Genomic DNA, 12,402 nt, shown 5'->3' on the forward strand with positions numbered 1-12,402 from the left:
ATTTAGGTTCTCAACAAATTACTAACCTGGATTATTTTTTGAGAGATTGGCTCTAAATCAGAATTGGTAGTTTTGTTGTTCTAAATACATATGGCATGGGACTTACCCGATCTTCTTTAAATTCAATAATATTAAAAACAATAGCTATAATTTTTTGAACAACTACTTTGGGTAGGTATAATCATCATCAACATAATCATCATCATCAGTGCCAACATTGACAAAGCACTTGCTAAGATGTGTACATTTAGTTTTCACAAGACGCTATGATGTAAGCATATAATCTTCCCTTTTCGCAGATAAGAAAACTGAGTCATAGAAAGGTCAAGATTACTCCTCCAAGGCTACATGGAAAATATGTGTAGAGTTCTGGCCGCACATGGGTATTAAATATATACCCTTATTTTACAAATGAAGAGACTAAGGCTGTAAATAGTTAAGTAGATAATATTAGATGCTGGAAAGCAACCTAAAGTCAAGCCAAAATAATGTTTATTCAGTGTACATAAAATAACATTTTTCTCTTATCTCCTGTGAGGGCTTGAAGAACTGCACCCAAATAGAATTCTTCCTAAATCAAATGCTATTTTGAAAAGAAACAAGCTAGTAAACACTGTGAGTTTAAAAGATTATATATACCAAAGTAATTGAAATGCGTGGATATGGGTTTGGGGATTATGGAGAAGACTAGCATGGATATCAGTTCATATCCCCTGCTTTAAATTTTACATCCAGCTTTATTTTAAATGTGTAAGTATGTTAAGCCATATAATTCCCTGGATTATTTACATTCCAGTCAGGGTGACTGTTGAAGGATAGTGTAATTACAAAGTACAATTTCGAAGCCGAATGAAATTGCTTGTTGTGTAATAGGTCTGACCTCTGAAAATGTCAAAAACAAATACTAGTAGGTCATGGTTAGAGGTAAAAGATATGCAGCCCTCCTGGTTAGCATATGAAATGAAGGGTGGTCTCTGAATTGATTGAACCATTTTCTTCTGCTGTTTGTCAAACATAGAGAAAACATTTAAATTTGAAGTACATTTTCCTTTCCAATTTTCTTTTTTATTTCTCAGCATAGTATTAGAAATTGGCTACTGGTCCATCACGTTCAAGACTACACAATGAGCAACTCTTTGGGTGGTAGAATGAAACATAGCTAACTACTAAAGTTCAATGTGTGAGATTTTATTGGCTATCTGAGCAGACAGCAGTATTTCCCCAGTTCTGTATCAGCAACTCTAATGTGCCCAGGCTCTTCTTCTCTGCCCCATTCTGACATCTACCTCTCTTTTTCCTTTTTTTGGGACAGGGTCTCATTCTGTCACCCATGTTGGAGTGGAGTGGCATGATCACGGCTCACTGCAGCCTTCACCTCCCGGGCATAAGCGATCCTCCCACCTCAGCCACCTCAGCCTCTCTAGTAACTGGAACCACAGGCACATACTACAACACTCGGCTAATTTTTAAATTTTTTTTTTTTTTTTTGTAGAAACAGGGTCTCCCTATGTTGGCCAGGCTGCTGTTGAACTCCTCAGCTCAAGCGATCTTCCTGCTTTGGCCTCCCAAAATGCTGGGATGACAGGTGTGAGCCACCATGCCTGGTCTTTAATTCCCATTACTTAGTTCAACTTCATGAGATGACTCAGTAAATGATGGGCAGGTGGCAGAGGTACATAAGATAGTGTTAGGTATTATAGGCAAAATACGAGCACAGAGCATGCAATTACAAGCAAAAGCTAGCGATAATTCCCATTTCCTTTCTAATATTTCCTCATATGAAATAAATTGTTATATACAGTCAGTGCTTAGCTGGTCCTCTTCCATGTGATCATCACTTTCTAGAATATAAGTGTCTAAATTTATGCTGAAATGAGAAGAGCTTAATTTTTTCCAAATTCATTTTCATTATGACATCAATCTACAGTTACATTTCTGTTTGCTCCTCTATCATCTAATTCCAGTCACTTCTACTGGAGGGAAAGGGGGAGGATTTCACAACCTAAATTCTTAAATCAGTTGTTCTGGTTATCTACTGCTTCATAACAAAGTATACATGTGATATTTATTATAGCTCATGATTTCATTAGTCAGTAATTTTGGCAGGACTCAGTTAAGCTGTCCATTTTTGCTTGTTCTCAATTAATAGAGGAATTAACTTCTCTTTAGTTTATGGGATACATTCTTGACTATAAGAGACTAGAATACAAGATGAATACCCTGCATATGAAGATTACTTTAGGAACCATAGTCTGAAATGGAGTATATAGTAAGAGACAGGGAAAGGAATCCTTGACCTATAAACCCCAAGGCCTAATTCTTAGTATACAGGAAGTTCTCAAATTCTTTTTTTTTTAAAGTTGTGGTAAAATACACATAACATATAATTTGTCACCTTCATCATTTTTAACTGTACAGTTTAGTAGTGTTAAGTACATTCATTGTTGTACAACCGGTCTTCAGAACTCTTTTCATCTTGCAAAACTAAATGCCATGCTCATTAAACAATAAATGCTCATTCTTCCCTCACCTTCAAGCTCTTGGTAACCACCATTCTGTTTTCTATCTCTACAAATTTGACTACTGTAGGTACCTTATATAGGTGGAGTCATATAGTATGTGTCTTTCTTTGACTGGCTTATTTCTCTCAGCATAGTATCCTCAAGTGTCATTCATGTTGTAGCATGTGTAAAAATTTTCCTCCTTTTTTAAGGCTGAATAATATTCCATTGCATGTCCATACCACATTTTGTTTATCCATTCATCTGTTGGTGGACACTTATGTTGCTTTCACCTTTTGGCTATTGTGAATAATAGATGTGCAATATGTCTTTGAAACTCTGCTTTCAATTCTTTTGGATATATGTCCAGAAGTAGAGCTGCTGGATCATATGGTAACTCTATTTTTATTCTTTTGAGGAGTTGCCATACTGCTTTCCATAGCAGCTGTACCATTTTATATTTACATTTCTATCAATAGTGTACAAGCGTTCCAATTTCTCCACATCCTTGTCAAAACTCGTTCTTTTCTTTTCAAATATTAGCCACTATGGGGAATGTGAGGTGGTATTTCATTGTAATTTTTTTATTTTGTGATTTCCCTAATGATTGGTCGTGCCGAGCATCCCTTCGTGTGCTTTTTGGTCGTTTGTATATCTTCTTTGAAGAAATGTCTATTCAAGTGATTTGCCCATTTTCTGATTAGGCTGTTTTTATTTTTGTTGTTGAGTTGTAGGAGTTCTTTATCGACGTGGATATGAACCACTTATCAGGTATATGATCTGAAAGTATTTTCTCCCATTCTGTAGGCTGCCTTTTCTCTGTTGATTTTATCCTTTGATGCACATCAATGTTAAATTTTGGCATAGTCCAACTTATCTATTTTTACTGTTGTGGTCTATGCTTTTAGTGTCATATTTAAGAAATTATTGCCAAATCCAATCCCATATGTTTTCTTCTAAGAGTTTTATAGTTTTACTCTTAGGTTTGTAGTCCATTTTGAATTTTTTTTTATACATAGCTTAAGGTAAGGGTTTAACTTCATTCTTTTGCATATGGATATTCGCTTTTCCCAGTATCATTTGTTGAAGAGAATATCCATTGAATGGTCTTGGTACTCTTGTCAAAAATCATTTGACTGTACATGTGAGGGTTTATTTCCGGGTTCTTGATTCTATTTTCATTGGTCTATATGTCTGTCTTTATACCAGTACCACATTGTTTTGACTACTGAATCTTTGTAATAAGTTTTGAAATCAGGAATTATGACATTCAATTTTGTTACGCTTTTTCAAGATTGTTTGGCTATTTGAGGTCCCTTGAGGTTCCATATGAATTTTAGGATAAATTTTTCTATTTCTACCAAAAGCCACTACTGGGATCTTGATAGGGATTGCATTAAATTTATAGATTGTTTTGGGTAGCATTGACATCTTAAATATATTGTCTTCCAATTCATGAACACAGGACATCTTTCCATTTATTTGTGTCAAATTCTTTTTTTTTAATGTAGAATAAGACCAGTCACAAGTTTATTCTGTAATTTTTCTATAACAGGCATTCAATTCTGTAGAAAATTGCAAACGTTTATTTTTAATATTTACATTTGGGTCTGTAAACAAAGCTGGTAAAAAAAATCCTAAGAATTTCTATACATATTTATAAAAATTTCAAGAATATGATCCTTATCACTTCTGAAAAGTATGCATTTTTTAAATTCTAAAAGCCAGTAAATGTAGAAGTTGAAGGGGACGAGAAAAACGCTGTTAACAGATTATCTGAATTTTCCTCTTCCCAAATATCTAAAACGTTGCATATACCACTCTTTTCCATGTAGCTTGTGAAACTCAAAAATTGATTTCTCTTCACTAGTCTAAAACAAGTCTAGTAAAGACTGTACTGGTGAACTACAAATTCTGTTTTCTTCTTGTGTAATAAATTCAGTTCTTTTATCAAATTCAGCATTTGGTTCCAGATTTTCTTTTCTATTTTGTCCTAATAATATTTTCACTTTTCGATGTATTTTACCAGAAGGTAAACTATCCATATTCTTGATGTCACATTCATTGGGTTCCTCAGGAGGAGTACAGGATGGAGCCTTTGCCTGAACAGTTAGGTGCTTTTGTGAACTGTTTATTGTTATCAGACCAGAATCATAAGTAAATATTGAATGAAGGTCCTTTTCCTTGAGATCCTTTGCTGGAAAAAGCACAGTATCTGACTTTTGTTTTGGTTGAGATGCACTATTATCTGTACTGAAATCAGAAACATGTACAGATGCCTGTATGTTACATTTATAGTGATCTACCCTTAGTTCTTCTAAGTCATTTTCACTTAATGTGTGTTCGGAAATGTCAAGAATGCATTCCTGTTTGTTTTTATGTAGAGGTAGCTGTGTAAAATTCTGTCTTATGTCATTTTCAGCTGTACTTAACATGGAACATTTATTACTCATTTTCTCATTGAGCCCTCTCAATGCATTTGAAGGGTCGGGGATGGGCTCTGAAATAAACAGAAGCTTTTTCTCAGTTTCCTGGGTCTCTTGATACAGGAAATTCTGCTCCATCACCGTTATATCATCTTCCCGGCAATCTTTCTGAGTAATATGTTGCAATTCCCCTTTTTCCTTTTGTTCAGTCTTTTTCAGGACACTTGCAGAAACAGGAGAAAGGGATCCAACACTGTATTTTATTAGTTTCTAGATCTTCATATTTCTGCAAGCAACATTCACAATATCCTTTTCTCTTCTTCTCTTTCAACTGGAGTTGAATTGAGGTTCCACCATACTTATCGCCATCTGTTTGGATTCTTACTTTAACCTGAGCTTGCTTTTGCATACTAGATGGCTTCTCTACATCAAATGGACTGCAGGGCTTCTGAATAGAATAATTTATAAAAGGCATATTGGTCAGCTGAAGATAAAATGGCCTATAAAGTTGGCTCATATCTTCCACCTTTACAAAAGTCCTTTTGAGTCTTCCTGTTCTTGTTTTTTGTGCACCACTACCAATTCTTTTGCCCCCATCTCTTACTGAAGTACTTGATTTCTTGAGTAAATACAACTCTTTTTTCTTTTGTTCAATGTGTAGTATCTAATGTCATCAATATGAAGAATTTTTACTCCCCATGACAAGGCATTTGATAATACACTATTTGAAGGAATAAAATCATGGTCCTTGATAGCTTTTTCAACTAATAATTTTCCTCTGCTTAAACACACTGTGTCTGGTGACTTTAATGAACTTCCATCATGGCTGGGATGAGGTGAAGTGGTTTCTGCAGTATTTGCAGATTCTGGACTTGGTACAGGAGAAATTCGACCCAAGGTTTGTGCAAATTTAGCTTCCTTCTTATTTGAAATAAGATAACTGATATCTTTGCTGAGAAATTCTTCAACTCGCCCTCCCAGATCCTTAATGTCCTTCTGCAGTTTTTCAGATATGGTGACAGAAGGTAAGTCAAGGTAAAATACTTTTCCCCAAAGTGGCTTACATTTGGATTTTTCTGGCCTGTTATCAGTTTTCAGAGATTTCAAAGATGGTCTGTTTTTTTTCATTTTTGACTTGGATTCCACCCTGGAAATGTCCTTTACTGTGGATCCTCATGGCTCCGGAGTTCATGGCAGTCGCCCGGCACCTACATACTGGGTCCGGAGAAAGGGTCGCGCCGGGCAGCCACGAAAGCACAGCTTCCCCAGGCCTGTTGACAGGACGGCCGCCTCTCTCCTTCCGCCGGCTGCGGCCTCTACGCAGTAGAGGTACCGCATATGCGGGTCGGGTTTCCGGGGCCAGATCCGGCTCCAAGGCGCGGAGGAGGACGGCGCAAAGCACAAACGAGTGGGCTGCGGCAGTTGGAGATTTGAAAACGCGTCACGCGGCCGCGGCTCCGATACGCGCGCCGTCAAATTCTTAACATAGACTATAAACAAGGAAAAAATCTTTGCTATTTTATATAAGAAAGAAATTCAATGGTTTAGATTTTCTGCCTTAGCATAAAGCAATATTGGCAGTACTAAAATTAAATAGATCTCCCAATCTTACTCCAGGGTTAAAACGAAAATATTGCACATCAGACTTTATTTAAATAATATCCCCCATTGGCAATTTTTGAAATGTATAAACATCTCTTCCTGGCAAGTGAGCATTATCTGTATCCTTGTCATTTTCCGTGTCTCCAGAAATATCTGTGAATGAACATTCTGAGATTTATCTTGAAAAATTCATATAAGACTCCAAACTCTTTGAGAAAAAGAACAATATCCCTTTTTTCTTAATACTTTCCCTCCTCATACTCAAATATTTCTTGGTTACTGGAACTAAGGGGACAACAAAATTAGTTGCCAACTACCTAATCATATCAACAGTTTAACCCTTAGCAAACATTATCTAATTGTTTCATTGGATCTTTAAAAATCTACACCCAGATACAACAGAGGGGTTTAACCTTGTCTCAAGCTCTGTTTCAGGGAAAAATTCTAAGTAAGCACTTCAGCATTACTAAGAAGAATTCAGCAACTCTAAGAAGCATTACTTCTTATTTTGGGGAGCACTAACACCTTATTATCATTCACCAGCTCTGGCTCATAGTCTGAAGGCAAAGAGGTTTTTGCCTCAGTAGCATTTGCTCATCTCTACTCAACAATGACTGCTGCAAGTTGCCCTTTGGCCTTGATGGAGTTATATTTAAGTGCTCAAACTATTTTCTTTACTTTGAAATAATGTAATAACTATTATAAGAATGAAAATCATTTAAATACGTTTAAAATATAGTTTTTCACGGCAGATGCATGAGCTCTTTTGTGCTATTATGGACACAATCGGTACTAGCATATTAAAAGGCGAATGAAGTAAACGAGAGGTTTCAGATGAAAAAGTAAGCTCTCTAACAAATGTACTGTACTTTATCATAAATTAATAATAGGAAGAAACAATAAAACAAGCTCAACTTCTTCCAGATTAGTTATATGCTAGAAATTCTTTAGAGACGAAATTTTTGCTAGTATTATATTTCTGTTTTCTCACTATATCATGCAGTACAATCAGGAAATACATAGAAGTTTTGAGTTCTTTACGGAAAGGTCAACCCACTTTTTATACAAACTTGAGGTAGCAAAATGGCACTAATGGTTTTCATGATGAAGACATTTTTATGGTTTTACTGGATAATTAATAAAATACATAAATGGCACCAGGGAAATGCTAATCTGTTTTCCATTGCCACGAAATGCCCCATCTTAGAAACTTGATTTTTCAGACATGTTCTACTCAATTAGAATAGGTTTGCCATCTTAACGTAACTATTCCCTAAATCATATTACAAGATTATCGAAGTTCAATGTCTGTACAAAAGTGGCTCCAGCTAAGCTTTCATGCTAAGTAAATGTAAAATGCCATCATTTTAAGTTTGATCCAGTAGATTATCATAAAATACAGGCTCCAGAATAGTAGTGTGTTTTGCTGGTTTCTCTAATTTGTTTAGTTTTCCTCTAGGGGCACTCATATACTTCTAAGGAATGGCAGACCTTGAAATTCTAGGTCTTCCTGTGAATAATGAAAGGAAGGGAATGTGGGAAGAAAAGCAACCAAGGGAAGGATACAGAAGTAGCTAATTAAATGAGGGGTTTGTCCTGGGTAGAATGGAATTAAAGAACAGAGGTGTGCTCACCACCTGTGGAAAACCAGCCACAGCCAATTTAAAGGTCTTTTTTTTTTTAACCACTACAGTGAATACTCCAAGCCCTTCCTTTAGTCCCGTAACTATGGTGTACACATTTACTTGCAATAGCATGTCAGGGAGCTGTGGAAATGGGCCAAGTTCATGAAGGGTCTAACACAGAAAAGCAGATTTTTAAAATTTCAAGTTCTAGCCCCAGTGGCTTTATAGAGACGTGTGCAATATTGTGTTGAAAAGAATCCTGAAGTAATGTTCCGGACTCACCACAAATGAGTCCTGTGACTGATGAACAACATCTGCAAGGTGAAGGAGAATGAAGAGATGTTATACGTGAGGTATTTGGTTACGGGTACCATGTTAGGAGTTTCTCCAGATCAATAATAGAGTACTAAGGGAGAATATGCCCTAAAAGAGCAGAGTTCATTGAGGATGTACATTTGATTCTGTCCTTTTCTGTGGAATTTTAATATATCTCTCCCCAGTATGCTTCAACATTTGCCAAGAGTCTTAGGGATGTTGAAATAAAATTTACATATTTAATTTTCAATCCATGAGGTTAAAAATTCATTTATTTACTCCTAAAAAACGACTTGGTTTCATTTTCTCTCCTAGAAACAGTGAAAAAACAGCCTTAAAAAATTAAGCACAACCACCCTGCTTTATGCATATTCACAAGTCCATCCAGTACAAAGGGCACAGTATGAATGATTTTACTTCGTTTTGTTTTTTTAAAGGACAAATCCTAATTTCCACATGATTAAATCTAATGACTTTTAATCACAATCCTCCTAAATATCAAAGAATTGCCTGCACCTTGAAGGTTCTTGAACTTTTTTTGGAATTGCCCTTTTAAAAAAGATCATGGGGTGGCTGCTGGAAGGTTTTCTTCTCGATTTACAACTCAGGCATAGATTTAAGGAAAGTGTAATTACCAGATACAATCCCTAAACAGAATTGAATTGCTTCCTGGGTGCCAACCTTGTTGCAGACTGACCTTCAAAGGGAACAAAACAACACTGCAGCTCTGTGTCCTTGTGAGATTTTAGCAGGATAGAAAACTTTTTTTTCCTAGGCACAAATGAGACAAGGAAAGCTGTTGTTACTTACCCTTTGAGAATTTTTATCTACTTGCTCAGAGGACAAGAAATCCGAGTTATCACTGTCATTCCTTAAAAACAAAACAAAACTTATTAAAAGAGCAATTCTGAAAGATCTACGATAAATCACTTGCTCTGAAAATTGAACCAACCCAACAGTGTCTAAATCAACCACCTACTTGTTCTTCCCTGAAGAAAACAAAAATCACTTATTGTCCATGAGGCCACAGTGGGAGATGGACCATGGAAAACCCTAAGTCAGGAAATAGGATATCATCTCCCAGGTTAGTTCATATTCTGGAAATAATCAAGTTGAGTTTCTCTACTTTCCTGTGCAAAAGAAGATTTCTTCACTGGCAGGTTTTCTTTTTCTCCTCTCCAATCATTATGTATGGTAAGTGTTAGGTTGTTATACCCCTTTCTTTTTCTCTGGAAATAAGGCATTTTGCTATGTTCAACATTCTCATTAGTGTTTGGATAATTAGTTGGTGGGGTGGGAAAAAATTCTGCAAACATCATTTGGCTGGCAGAATTTGCAGGCCAGAGCTTTTTACTGCCTACACATACATACAAATGTGCATGCGTGTATCTGCAAACACACACATTCATATGCTGGAATGCATGTGTGCACACATACTCTTTCTCTCCATTCCTTCCTATCATACAAAACAGCCAAATATAATCCAATAACTATTATTAGCCAGGCTTCTAATTACTTTTCTGAGGTGGAAAATGAGGGCAGGTAAGGCATTTGTAGCAATCAGAATAGAGAATGCTAGTTCATCTTTCCTTTCTTAATTGTAACCATCCCTGCATGTCTCTCTCACCCACACACTCACTGCCGCTACGCCTCCATACCATTCTACACATATTTAATAAAAGTATTTCACCGTGTTCTTTGGCAATAATTATTTTCACTTCCTTATACAAACACACTAAAAAAATACACTCTTAAAAGCTTTTCCTTTTTAAATCTTGCAGTGCGCGTGACAAAGTGTGAGGCATCTGACAGGCAGCCAGCCACCTGTGAAAATAGTTTTTAAACAGATGGTGCACAGCAAATTAGTTCAAATGTATAGACATCACAATATAAACCTGGAAAATATTCACAGATGTGGATTATGATAATCCCATGACCCAGACCCATTGGTCAGTTGATTCTGGTTAGAATGAAAGACTTTGTCTGCTGAGAGTTTAAAAAAATATAAACTAGCAGCTTTGTATTTTGGGAAGGAAAAATTGCTCTTAAGATTATGAAGGAGTCTTTCCTACATATTTCAAACACCTCATCCTTTCTGGCACTTGCATTTTTTGCCGTTGGCAACCAGATATCCCTTACCGACCTCTGTAACAGATTAATGAAGACTCTTCACATCCTGGCTTCTGCCTGCCTTTCCCATTCTCCCCTTTCCCCTCTTGTTCCTTAGCAGGTCACGCTCTACTAATATTGATCCATTCTCCAGATGGTCTGCACTTGTTTTTTTCTTCTCCTGGGCCTTCATAGATGCAGCTTGATTTCTAGGATGCCTTTTCTGCCTTCCTTAAGTGTAAAATTCCTATTTACCCACCTAAGTGCTCCTTGTGTGTCACCCCTCTGTGAAGATTCTCTGAATACACGATTCGCCCTACTCCGCCAAGGCAGAGTAAAGAACTTCTCCCTCCCCATAATCCCTGTTCCACAGTATCAACATTATTCTTACACCCACCTCCTTCCCTACACTGTGAGCTTGGAGAGGGAAGCATCTGCTTCTTATTATCTCTCCTTCTCAGCACCTGGTCTGGTGTCTGGCGTATATTCAATGGTCAGCAAACATTTGCTGAACAAAATTAGAAATGGTTACATATCTGTCCTGAGATTGTAAGTTTCTTGCAGGTCAGGACCATGTTTTGTTCAGTTCTCTTTAATATGAACCAGCAAAGTCACTTTCATGTAAGTACCTAATTAATGTCACTGCACTTATTTGTAAGGGAGTGGGAAAACATAGTACCAGGAGTCAAGAGAATAGAGTTCTAGTCCTTTCCCTGCTAACAATTCATTAGGCAAGTTAGGATAAGTAATATAGCTTTTCTGAACATCAATGTCCTTTTATGAAAAATGGAGAATAATCACACATTTCCTATTTCCATTACAGGCCACTAATGAGAATCAAACACATTTTCTAGATTGAGAAGTGCTTTGTGAAGCAAGAGGCAGGATAGTATAGTGAGGATGAGCTCACACTCTTGAGTCAAATGGGCTCTGTTACCGCTTGGTTGTGTGACCTTGGGTACAGTATGTTCCCGAAACACCAGGGGTTGGTCTACGTCTTGCTGCTCTCAGCACAGAATGCCAATCACTGAAACAATGTGTATTTCCAGGGCTGATGGTTATATTTGGGTGCTACAGACAAGGAGATGGGAGATCAGTCTCAAATCCGTCTCCCTTACTGACTCAAATTAGGGGTTTATATAACAGAAATGTAAGTACATGTAGGAAAATGGGAACTAGGGAGGGGTAAGGAAGATGAGTTGGTCAACAAGAAGCAGTTGGTTGGTTAGGCAATCATCATGGGTGAAGGGCCTGACTCCTCATTGTCCAGATGCAGTGATCTTGTAAGTTTCAGTTCCTTGATACTTTCTGGGAGGCCTGATGTTTGGTTTCCATAGAAAGGGATTCAGATAAGACAATGGTAAATTTCTCAAGCTTTAAGATCGGGAGGATGAATTTCTATGTTTATTCAAAAGAAACCGTAAACATCAGTTATATGGAATAATTAGGCTGGTTTCAATTAGTTTATATCTCTGAGTCTCAGTTTCCCATCTGTAAAATAGAGATAATGATAGGGTCTACCTCACGAAGTTGCTATGGAGTTTAAATAATTTGTGTGAAGCATTTAGTGCCTTAACAACAATTAGTAAGTCCTAACAGATGATAGTTTTAAAAAAAATGACAGTTTAACAATTTATATAAGTGCAGGATGTTATTATTACTCACTGATGAATTATTCTTCAACTTTAAGACCAATAAAAGGAGAGTCACTCAGATGGAAAAGAGAATACCATACTCTTCCTTCCCTTTGCATGACCTCTATCCTCCAGCCAGTTCTTGTGACTGTGTTGTCACAAGCAAGAGAGTCCACAGCAGATAATAATA

General features: G+C 36.9%; 1 pseudogene; it reads right to left on the reverse strand.

Annotated features, from left to right (window-relative positions):
• Positions 1-377: 377 nt before the first annotated feature.
• On the reverse strand, positions 378-6,301 carry LOC116458542 (protein DBF4 homolog A-like; annotated as a pseudogene).
• Between the last annotated feature and the right edge of the window lie 6,101 nt (positions 6,302-12,402).

Source organism: Hylobates moloch, unplaced genomic scaffold (genome assembly GCF_009828535.3).
Source record: "Hylobates moloch isolate HMO894 unplaced genomic scaffold, HMol_V3 SCAFFOLD_3, whole genome shotgun sequence".
Lineage (NCBI taxonomy): Eukaryota > Metazoa > Chordata > Mammalia > Primates > Hylobatidae > Hylobates > Hylobates moloch.